Here is a 12,265-nt window from a genome sequence, read left to right as displayed (position 1 = left end):
CTGTTTTTTCATCCTGCTTCCTCCCTGTGGGACTTCTAAGACCCAAAGGCCTCTTTTCATTTTGCATGATTTGGTCTCTTTTAGTCCAAGCTAGCAAATAGCATGTTTGCTACTATAAATCTCTTACTTTTTTAGTTTTCTATAAATCGTACTGGATTTCATGCCGTGTTGTAGCAAAGCGACCCTCCCAAGTCCTTTTGAGATCAGCTTTTCGCTTCAGGTTTCCTGTGAAGCTCTTATATGACAATGCCTTTAAAATTCGTCTACTCTTGGGGCGCCTGGGTGGCGCAGTTGGTTAAGCGTCCGACTTCAGCCAGGTCACGATCTTGCGGTCCGTGAGTTCGAGCCCCGCGTCGGGCTCTGGGCTGATGGCTCAGAGCCTGGAGCCTGTTTCCGATTCTGTGTCTCCCTCTCTCTCTGCCCCTCCCCCGTTCATGCTCTGTCTGTCCCAAAAAATAAATAAATGTTGAAAAAAAATTTAAAAAAAAAAAAAATAAATAAATAAATAAAATTCGTCTACTCTTGGGGCTTCTGGCTGTCTCAGTTGGTAGAACATGTGACACTTGATCTCTGGGTGCTGAGTTTAAGCCCCATGTCGGGTGTGGAACCTACTTTAAAAAAAAAATCTTTTAAAATCCCTAAAGAAATTAGAGGCATACCTTAAATCTTTCTGTTTTCCTGGTAGCACCCTGGATTTTCTCATAACCCAAAAGCCATTTCTTCATTTTGGCATTGACAGTTCCACATGTAGAGAGGCTGTAAATGAGAAACAGATACTTGAACCCAGTAAGTCCTGGTTCCTTTCAGTTGCATAGTCTTTCTTTAGTTTCTCTTTCCTATCCGTTTTACTTTCAGGTATTTTGTAGCATGACTTCCCTTTCCTCCAGTGTCATTTTCTTCACTTGCTTAGAAACCCTTGCTGTCAGCCTTTTCACAGGCCATCAGGTTTCCACTAAGAGTCTCATGGAGGCCCTTTTTGGGTCTCATTCTTATGCTTTTCTACATCTTTCCAGGTTCCACCTACCTCCTGGTTCAAAGGAAGTTTAGTTTCAGGTTTTTTTCAATAGCAGCACACCGGTTTTAGTATCAGTATCTGTGGTAGTAATTTACTGCTGCATAATAAGCCACCTCAAAGCCCAATAGTAGTTCAAAACAGCATTTATCTTGTTCACCAATCTTTAGTTTAGGCAAAGCAGAGTAGGGCAACTCATTTCTTCTTCATTTGGCATCAGCTGGCATAACTGGAAGCTGGAGACTAGAATCATCTAAAGGCTTGTTCATGCACGTGTTTGGCTGTTGAGGCTGGCCTTTGTCTAGGACGTTGGCTAGTCTCAGCTGGAGTATCTACATGAAGACTCACTAGGTAGCCTGGGATTCCTCACAACGTGGTGGCTGGGTTCTAAGGGTGAGCTTCCCTAGACAAAGAAAGTCAGATGGAAGCTGTATCACATTTTCCAAGCTGGCCTTAAAAATCACAGCACTTCTGCATATTCTGTTCACTAGAAACCAGTTACTGAAGCTAGCATATATTTAAGGGGAGGGATGTTCACAGAACTATCAACAAATTTATAAAACGACCACATCCACCCACCTTGCCTTACCAATCATATGTAATGGATGGAAGACCTTTCCAACTCAGCATCACTGAAACTCCAGCCAGTTTTGTTGTTGTGGTTGTTGTTGTTGTTTAGTATGATCTCTTATTTTCTAGAAAGTAACAAAGGATTACAAGATAACATTATTGAAATAAGTTTTTATTTTGCCTCAAAAAAATATGTGGATTATCCAATTAAAGTTTTATACTGGGAGATGTGATTTCTTAACCTGGAGAATCATTTCTCCTGGGAATGCAGTTCAAATTAGCATTAAAACATTTGCAGCTCAGAAAAAGGCCGTGGCATTAGAATCATTACCTATAGATTCACGAATTAGAGTCTTATTTTCAGAGTCTTATATTGGGACGTATTTTTGGATGCGGGCAAACATAAGTCAATATGATATTGCTAAAACTTCTTTAAAAATGATGGAGTGTTAAGATGGGGGAAGGGCTAAGAGACTTTCTCCTAAGAGGGGACTTATTTATGAAAGATATGAAAGAATGATAGAAAAATAAAAGTATAGAATCAAGTGCAAAAGTTGTATAGTAAAGACAGTGATAGCAAAGATCTATTTCAGTAACACCTGATGGCTTTAAGTTTGCTCTTGATTTTCTGAGTTAAGGTTCCACATTCTAAGACAGGTAACATTTTATTGCAAATGAGTTTATTTAAAATTTTGAGTGCCTGGCTGGCTCAGTTACTCTTGATCTTGAGATTGTGAGTTCAAGCCTCACACTGGGCTTAGAGATTACTTAAAATCTGAAAACAAATTTTGATCGTAGTTTTCAGTTAGACTCTTTTCACTCCACTTCCAAACTATAGTGTTTTATTCATGCAGGCTGATGTCCTTACAACAGAACTGGAAACTACATCTTCAAAATGTCTACACCTGGATGCAAAAAATCAAATTCTTCAACAAGAGTTATCAATGAAATCTTTCGAAGAAGAACGTGAAAAACTAGAGAGCAATAACAAGAAGTTACAACGAGAAGTAGTAAAATTGAAACAATTTATGGAAATGAATATGGTAGAACGCAGTCAAGTGGAACAGTATAAACGGGAGATTGAAGAAAGAGCACGACTGGACATAGTACAAAAATTACACGAAGTCAACTTGTTTTTACAGGTTAATTGATTGATCTGTAATGTGCTTTCATTCATTTCACTGCAAATTACATTTTGGATAGATGTATTGTACGGGTTTCCTCTACTTGCTTTATGGAAATTTGTAGATTTCTGGAGGCATTTGTTCCTCCCTTTAAAGATTTCAGTTTTCATCATTGTTCCTACTAAATCGAGAGGATAAGAAAAAATGATGATTTAAACAACTAGTCTCACTATGAAGAGGAAAAGAAAACTTATGATTTAAAAATTGCACTCTACTCGGATTATTCTTAAGTTTATTGTTGACTTTTAAAATTTTGTCATTGATTCTATTATTTGAATTATCAGATTGCGTGAATACTAATACAAGAATGATTGAACTTTAATTTTATAAATCATATTTAATTCAGTTGACATTGATGATAAATATTTTACACTTGGGCTTTTTTTTTCCTTTAAAATTGCTCTCTGAATCATTGACTCAGAACTAAAGGAAACAGGTATAATCAATTATTCAGATTATAGCTATTTTAAAACTATCCTGTCAATTTGCTTTAGGCACAAGCAGCAGCTCAAGAAAACTTGGACCAGTTAAGAGAAAATGCTCATGCTTCAACGAGAAGTCAAATGGAACTTAGAATTAAAGATCTGGAATCTCAGGTCTCTACAATGAAGACGTCTCAAGAAGATTCTACTAAAACAGAGTTGGAAACCTACAGGCAACTCTACCTAGAAGAATTAAAAGTTAGAAAGTCCTTGAGAAATGAGCTGAACAGGTAAGTCAAAACAGAATCATAGACAAGAAATTTAGCTTATTCATTTGCCTCTAAAGCATAATTTCTGTGGAGCCAAGATCATGAGATGAGTAGGAAGTGAAAGCCAACTAGATCGTGTAATTTTGGAAAATGATGTTTCTAAGTGAACTTACCTTTAAAATGTTAGTCCAGGACAGTTTGCATCCCTCCTCTTCTTTTTGGTTTTACAGGACCTCTTCTCCCACCCCACCCCACCCCCGCACCCCCTGCCCTGTATATTTTCCATTGATCGGATCTGCTAGTCTTTAAGTGCATTGTTTGAAGCTTTCTCATTTAGAAGCATATTATTATAAAATTGCTTGTCAGAAGTACCCTAAATAGAAATGCCGATGAGTTCATTTTTGGAAGATGGCATCTTTAACCTAAAAGGTCAAGTACTACTACTACTCATCCTGGCAGCTTGGTACATTTATTCTCTTGATTGTGAACTTTGGTATTATTACTAGAGTGGGCCTTGAGACAAACTATCCTTTATGGTTTTTCTACTTTACATAATGGCATACATGTGAAATACAGAAAGACTCACACAGGGCTGAAGGGGAGTAGAGTTCCCAAAGTGGCTAAAAAGAGCACCGTGGTGGGAGGGAGGTATGTGGAAGACTGAAGACAGAAAGGGCAGAGTCTGCCTCCAGTGCCTTGGTAACTGTTATAAGCTAATTGCCTCTGTAGCTGTTTTAATTCTTTCTGATCACACATCTGCCATCTACTATCTCCCCTAGAGATTGTTGGTCTCAGTGATTCCTCGGTGTCAAATGCTCAGTTTCTTTGAGATAGTAAGTGAAATGTACAAGAGTGGTGAAAGCAAACGCTTGAAAATGTCTTTGAGGGATGGTTTATTTTTATATCTGTAAACAGGTTTACTAAATATAAGTGTGTATATATACTGGCATCCTGAAGGATGTTGTCAGTACAGCCATTCCAGAAGACAGCAAGTATTATTCGTTAAGCCATGTACATCACTGATAGCCACTTCTCTCCCTTCCCTAATTTGAATGGTTAGTTAGGGATCCCCCTGGAAACATAAGTATTTCTTTAGAACAATTTTAAAAGTATAATTTTAGATAGTAGGTGTGCTCTGTCACATGTTCAGAGTTAAAACACCGTTCAATGGCAAATGCTATTTACTATTATGGAAACTTAAAAAGATGTAAGTCATTTAGGAATGATTTAGGGAAAAAGAAAATGTATTTGTGTTTTTTAATCTTCACAGGACTAATGAGAGACTGTCAGAGAGCAATACAAAACTTCTTGAGGAGAGACAGCAGCATCAAACTTCACTCAGGACTCTTACTATGAGCCCAGGCCTGGAAACACCTTATTGTGGACATTTTGAAAATAATTCAGTGCTCAATGGAAACCTTACTCCAAGAAGAAACTTAGTGATTCCTACCTTAAACCCACGGCCGTCATATGCCTACTGGGAGACTTCCTTGTGTAAGGTAAGTTATATCATCTGTTTTACTTTGGGTTTCAGATATCTGATATAATTGTTGCTTTTAATTTGGTGAAATTCTGAGTTGTTTAAGTAACTAATACATACGAAGTAAAAGTCATAATTATATGTGCTAAGAAAGAACTGAGGTAAATTTTATATATATATAAATTTTACATATATATATTAGTCCCTTGATCTCTCATTTCCAAGAGATACTTATTTTTATTTTATTTTAGCGAGAGAATGAGTGAGTGCATGCAGGAGAGGGGCAAAAGGAGAGGGAGAAAGAGATTCCCAAGCAGGTGTCATGCTCAGCACTGAGCCGAATGTGGGGCTCAGTCTCAAAACCATGAGATCATGACCTGAATCAAAATCAAGATTTGGACACTGAAAACAACTGAGCCACCCAGGTGCGCCACAAGAGACACCTAGTATTAACTGCATTCAATAAATATAACTAAACTGACCCATGTTAAATTTCTTGAAAAGCTTTCATTTAAATTTGATTTTAGAAAGTAAATGTTATTGGGGCGCCTGGGTGGCGCAGTCGGTTAAGCGTCCGACTTCAGCCAGGTCACGATCTCGCGGTCCGGGAGTTCGAGCCCCGCGTCAGGCTCTGGGCTGATGGCTCAGAGCCTGGAGCCTGTTTCCGATTCTGTGTCTCCCTCTCTCTCTGCCCCTCCCCTGTTCATGCTCTGTCTCTGTCCCAAAAATAAATAAACGTTGAAAAAAAAAAAAAAAAAGAAAGTAAATGTTATTGCCTGCTGACCACAGGTACACTTAGATGCTTGGACTTATTTTCGGTTGGCAGCGGTTCATAAACATTTGAAGGTTTTGCTATCCAGTTTTTGCACCCCTGTATGTCAGCGAATGATCGTCCTCCAAACACTTAACAACATATGAATGTTTACTATTTAAAAGAATCCAAGGGGGTGCCTGGGTGGCTCAGTCATGTCAGCGTCTCTTGATTTCAGCTCAGGTTTTGATCTCAGGGTCATGAGTTCAAGTCCTGCATTGGGCTCTACACTAAGCATGGAGGCTACTTTAAACAAAAAAAGAATCCACGGTAATTCCTTTTTATGAATTAAATCAACTGGTAACTCTAAAAATGTTAATTTCTCTAAGTTAAATTTTTGCTATTTTCTTACATGAGAATACATCTTTAATTGCTTTCTTACTTATGGCACTCTTTATTCTTTTTCCTTTTTTTTTTTTGACTTATAGCACCATTGTTTCAATTTTTATAAAATATCTTGCTGAGCGATTGTAGAGCATTTTATAAATAGCTAAATCAAGCAAATATTTGAATTTTTAAAATGAAGATTTATTTCTTCAAATGAGTTCTTTGCCCGTTTCTCTTTTCTTTTTCTGGAACCCCTTGAATGCAAGTATTACACTGGATGTTGTCCCACAGGCCCTTTACCCTAGTCTCATTTTTAAAGTTCTTTTTTCTTTTTGTTTTTCAGCTTGGATGATTTCTACTACCCTGTCTTGCAAAATGTTGATCTGTTCTGCATCTTCTCTGCTGTTGATTCCCTCTAGTGTATTTCTGTTATTGTATACTTCAGCTCTGATTGGTCCTTTTTTATATTTTCTATCTCTTTGTTGATGTTATCACTGGATCCATTCATTCTCCTCCCAAGTTCACTGAGCATCTTTATGACCTTTACCTTGAACTCTTTATGAGGTACATCACTTATCTCTTTTTTTTCTTAGTTTTTTTTCTTAGTTTTGTTAGTTTTTTTTTCCCTTAGGTTTTGTCATGTTCTTTCATTTGGAAGGTATTCCTCTGTGTCCTCAGTTTGTCTGACTTTCTATGTTTGTTTCTAAAATGGTTTCTTTCAACTTTTTCTCTCTTTTGAGTGGGCGTTGCTTTTGAACAATGTACATTAGTTATGAAGTCAAGGAAGAAGAGAATGTTTCTGTAAGTGTTGTCTAGTCATTTTTCTTGGTGGAGCTGTGACAGGTGACACTGGGTAGGCGACAAGTAACACTGCTCTTCTCTTCCTAAATTCAGAACACAGGAGACAGGGAGATGGAGAGAAACTTAGTAGCTTTATTACTAATACACACTAACAGATTGGAGGATATGATTTAGGTTATGTTAGCCACACTGGGCTTCCTCCCAAATTGGGCACTTCCCCACACAGTTGTCAATTGAGGAAACAAATGCTTGACACCCACCCCGGGGGCAGGGTGCTTACCACAGAGCTGAGAGCAGACCCAAATTCATGTTACTGTGGGCAGGCACATTTTTCAAAGAGGAGACTCAGAAACACACAAGCACTGCTTAGCTCCTTCTCCCAAATTCACCCGTTAAGTAAGTCTCCCTTCCTGTCGGGAGGGAGAGAGAGATAAGTCCAAATGTGAGAAGTGAAGGTTCACCTATTATTTCTGACTGGATTTAAATTATAAATAAAGCGAATTGTGTCTTTTGTACATACCAACTAATGATGAGAGGTTAGACAGAAGCATGCTAGATGGGAAAGAGAAATCTGTCGGGTTTTAAATTTTGCTATAAATAACCACACCATGGGTTCACTCATTTGTTGATTGATTTTGATAAACCAAATTTTCTTTGGAAGAAATAAATCATTCTTTCAGGAAGAATTTCCTCAGTTTCAGCTTGCTTGCTTCACCTAAAGATTTTCTCTCTCAAATTCTCTGTCCTGTGGTTTAAAAAAGTTTTGCTTAAAAATTGCTACTAAAAGGAGTTAACATAATTTCTGTTCCTTTATTTTTATTCATGACTTTAAAATTTGTAATTTAGAGAGCTACTATTGTGTGCCTCATACCTAAACATTATTGAGCCACATGACAAAGTTTATGTATTCATTTTCTCTGAGTTATACTTAAAATATACATATTTTTCCTATGAGGAAGTAACTGGCATAGAACTCTAGGCTTGGTAAGACCAGAAGTGTATTCCTGTTCTGCATCTAGTTGGTTTCATGACCTCAGGCAAAGAACACTCTCTCTGATCCCTTTTTGTCTATTATGCAAAATTCGGGATTTTGACTAAATTAGTGACTTTTATACCTTCAAAATAATTTTTTTCAAAGAATAGAATGTAATTTTTTTTTTGCATTAAACTGTATTGTGTAAAACAGAGAGAAGTAGAGCTGTCTAACTAAAGGAGAGATGGAGGCTATGGCTGTGACTTCCTTGTCCCTCAATCCTGCAGTGCCCCCATCCTAATCTTAGATTTCTATGGGCCGTATTTGAATGCTAACAGTAATGAGAAAATCCTTCTAATTAAAAATTCTTTAAAAGTGTTCTTTGAATTAAAATTTGCTGATAGTTTTTCTGTGTATAATTTTCTCACCCTCTTATATTTCTGATAAATGGAAAGGTATACATAAAAGTACACATGTGTCCTTATTCATGGACTTGAAAGCTGTTTTCACCATCGAAACACAGTTTCTACCTAGAAATAAACATAAAGGTCACAGAGGTAAATATTTAGGAAAAGAGCTTTTAGGGAAAAGGTGCAACATTACCTTGGTAGTTCCTTAAATCATGTCATGTAAAAAACATGGTTTATATTTTATATCGTATATATTAATGGTAATATAAAATTGTTTGAATAAAGCCTTCTCCCATCACCTGGGATTGAGTTATTAATTTTATAAGTCTGGTATGGTAATGTCCCATTCATTTTATAAGGCCTGAATTTTATAAGGTCCCATTCATTTTATAAGGCCTGCTATTGTCAAAAAAGTGTTATGGTTCCTCAAAAACTTAAAAATAGATATTCATTAATTCCACTACTGCGTATTTACCCAAAGAAAATGAAAACACTAATTTGAAAAATTGTGTGCATCCCTATGTTTATTGAAACATTGTTTGCAATAACCAAAATATGGAAGCAACCTAAGTGTCCATTGATAGATGAATGGATAAAGATGTGTAATATGTAGACAATGAAATATACCTCGGCTATCAAAAAGAATGAGATTTTGCCATTTGTGACATTGATAGACCTAGAGGGTATTATGCTAGGTGAAATAAATCGGAGAAAGACAAATGAATACCATCTGATTTCACTTACATGTGGAATATAAAAAAACCAAAGTCAACAGAATCATAACTACAGAGGACACATTGGTGGTTGGTAGAGGGGAGGTGGGTAGAGAGTAAGGACAAAATAGGTGAAGAGGAGGAAGAGGTACAAATTCCAGTTATAAAATAGGTAAGTCACAGGAATGAAGAATACAGCATATGAAATATCAATAATATTGTATTAATGTTGTATGGTGACAGAAGGTAACTACACGTACAGTAGGGCGCATAGCATAGTGTCTACAATTGTCCAATCTGAATTTGTATACTGAAATGAGTGTAACATTGTCTGTCAACTATACTTCAATTAAAAAAAAGTATTAGGGAAAACAGTCTCTGAAAATATTGGGAAACATGTCAGCCAAAACATTTGTCCTCACACCTACATTTGTAAAGACATTGGAATCCTTATCACAACTGTTGATTATGTTCAGTACGCTATTTTGGAGCCCGTTTGGGGCATTCAGGGAGAGGCTACCTTGTATAAGAAAGATCTAAATAAGAACATTCTAGACAGGAACAGTTGTAATATACAGTTGACCCTTGACCAACATGGTTTCGAACTGTGTGGGTCTACTTTACTTACACATGGATTATTTTTGGATACTGTATAGTACTGTAAGTGTATTTCCTATTCCTTCTGTTTTTTTCAGTGTCATTTTTTTGCCCTGGCTTATTCTACTGTACAAAACATGTACGAATCAACTGTTTTATGTTACCGGTAAGGCTTCCGGTCAACAGTAGGTGATTAGTAATTAAGTTTTGGGGGGATGAAAAATTATATGCAGGTTTTTGACTGCACCGCAACCCCTGTGTTATTCAAGGGTCACCTGTTGGAAATATTCGTACACATTTCATAAGTAAGTAAATAACCATAACTTTAATAAGTCAAGTGTTTCCAAACTTGGTCCTAATTTGGACAAAGGAAACAAAGTTACAATTGAAAATTGTAGGGGCGCCTGGGTGGCGCAGTCGGTTAAGCGTCCGACTTCAGCCAGGTCACGATCTCGCGGTCCGGGAGTTCGAGCCCCGCGTCAGGCTCTGGGCTGATGGCTCAGAGCCTGGAGCCTGTTTCCGATTCTGTGTCTCCCTCTCTCTCTGCCCCTCCCCCGTTCATGCTCTGTCTCTCTCTGTCCCAAAAATAAATAAACGTTGAAAAAAAAAATTTTTTTAAGAACATTGTATATTGTTTTCCTTCTCTCTAATTGAGAAAGTTATAAATCAGAAGCTTAGTTTGAAAACTGTTGTAACCCTCTATTTTTCCTTTCTTCAAAGAGATTTTCTGAAATCTTTGTGTGCATATGAAAAGGAGTGTTTTAGTCATAATACAGATAGCAAAATATTATTACTCAAATTTTTGCCAGTAGTATTTCCAAATGACAGTATGACAGTCCCACTTTCTTAATTTTATGTGTATTTAAGAGTCAGTCCTGAAAAATTAATAGCAAAAGCATTCCTTCAAAGATTGTTTTTCTAAAAGTGAAAGAATGGAAAGCCCAATTTAAGGAACAATTCATTAAGGTAAAAAACTGATTAAACTTTCATAAGTGGCAGGTTTTCTAATCATTTCCAAGTAATAATTCAGTATACAATATGATTCTTGTTTAAACTTTTTTGTACCAGTAAGATCAAACATCACCTTTCAGAGATTATACACATTCAATAGATCAATATTAATTGTGCTTTTTATCAATTTCACTTAAATAGCATTATATATATATAATATACACACATTATATATACATATATATACATACACACACACATATATATATACACATATATACGTGTGTGTGTATGTATGTATCTGTTCTCAATTATCTAACTCTAACATAAAATAGGTAGGAATTTATTTTATTCATATGATTGTCTTTCTATGTAAGCACTCCCTAACTTTGGTTTAATCTCTACAAGTATTGTTTCAAGACCACATGTCATAACCTATATGTAATTTCTATAATGTCTTTTGTTTACCTTACACATTCTAAATAATATTTGACTTATTTCAGATGCAGCGGGAGTTGGAGAAAGGAGTACCAGAGTACCAGAAGAAGGTATGTTGCCAAAAATACATGAAGTTAGATATCATTGATTTCTGAAATAAACTGTAAGTAGTAAATGGCATCCCTTTCCATTGTTTGGATAATGGATACTGCATACATATTTTTTTGTACATATAAAATAAAAAATGTAAAAGCATGAGCATAATGAAGAACACACTTTTTCCTCATTTAGTCCTCAAGTTTCATAGCTCTTTTAAAATCTCCCAAAAGTCTAGGGGCACCCAGGTGGCTCAGTCGGTTGGGCGACTGATTTCAGCTCAGGGGGGTTCAGACCCTACAGAGGGCTCTGTGCTGAAAGCTCGGAGCCTGGAGCCTGCTTCAGATTCTGGGTCTCCCTCTGTGCCCCTGCCCGCTTGTGGTTTGTCTCTCTCTCAAAAATAAACGTTAAAGAAGTTTTTTCAATCTCCCTAAGTCTATATATCTGTTATTATTTCTGGCGATAATCTTCCTTCACTGGTGCCATCCCTATGGAGCTGTCAACCTGCACAAGTCTCAGAAAAGGTGTGCTTTATCAAATTGTTGTTTCCGCTAGTGATAGAAGACCCAAAAAGCCAAAGTCGTCTTGGTAATGCTTGGTTAAGTAAGTAGAGGTCATATAGCTGTCACTTGACAGGTAACGTGTTTCAATCTTCACTCATTGACTTTGTCATTGCTTTTGCCCTTGGGTAAAACTTCAAATTCCTTAGCATGGAATGAAAACACCCAAATAAGTTTGCTTCTTGCCAGATTATTCAGCCTTGTCTCACTATTTGCCCTACTCTGCTGCTTTGCTCTAGCACCTTCTCAAACTAAACTACTCGTAATTGCACAAATGTTCTTCCTCACATCTAGCTCTTTGTATGGGCTTCTTCCCTCTACCTAGCATACTATTTCCTTGTCCTTCAGGTGTCAGCTTACATATCACCTTCACCAAAAAGCAGACAATATTGACAAAAAACTGGGATGTCCCTTCTGTATGTTCCAGTAGTGCTGTGTCTTATAGCTGTCACTTACATCTGTATATCAAGGAAGGTCCTGTTCAGAAATGTTTGGAAGTGCCTGTTTGATTTTTCAGTTTATAGTTTATGATTGTTCAGGGTGGACTATGTCCTCATCTTGTAATTTCACCTTGTAATGAAAAAACCAGAAACTCTGATATTTATCCACAATAGCAATTCAGTGTGCAACCCTGAGCAAAATATATTTAAT

The 12,265-nt window shown here is 36.8% G+C and overlaps 1 long non-coding RNA gene across 1 annotated transcript; it reads left to right on the top strand.

Annotated features, from left to right (window-relative positions):
• Positions 1 to 3,264: 3,264 nt before the first annotated feature.
• Positions 3,265 to 11,049, top strand: LOC124519884 (uncharacterized). The gene is made up of 3 exons (XR_006964214.1): positions 3,265 to 3,478; positions 4,728 to 4,956; positions 11,024 to 11,049. It is a non-coding gene; the product is annotated as an uncharacterized LOC124519884 (long non-coding RNA).
• The last annotated feature ends 1,216 nt before the right edge of the window (positions 11,050 to 12,265 follow it).

This window comes from Lynx rufus, unplaced genomic scaffold, assembly GCF_022079265.1.
Source record: "Lynx rufus isolate CCGP_SWC_20201006 ecotype Redwood Valley unplaced genomic scaffold, mLynRuf1.p SCAF_29, whole genome shotgun sequence".
NCBI lineage: Eukaryota > Metazoa > Chordata > Mammalia > Carnivora > Felidae > Lynx > Lynx rufus.
This window is presented reverse-complemented; position numbering and strand designations above follow the sequence as displayed.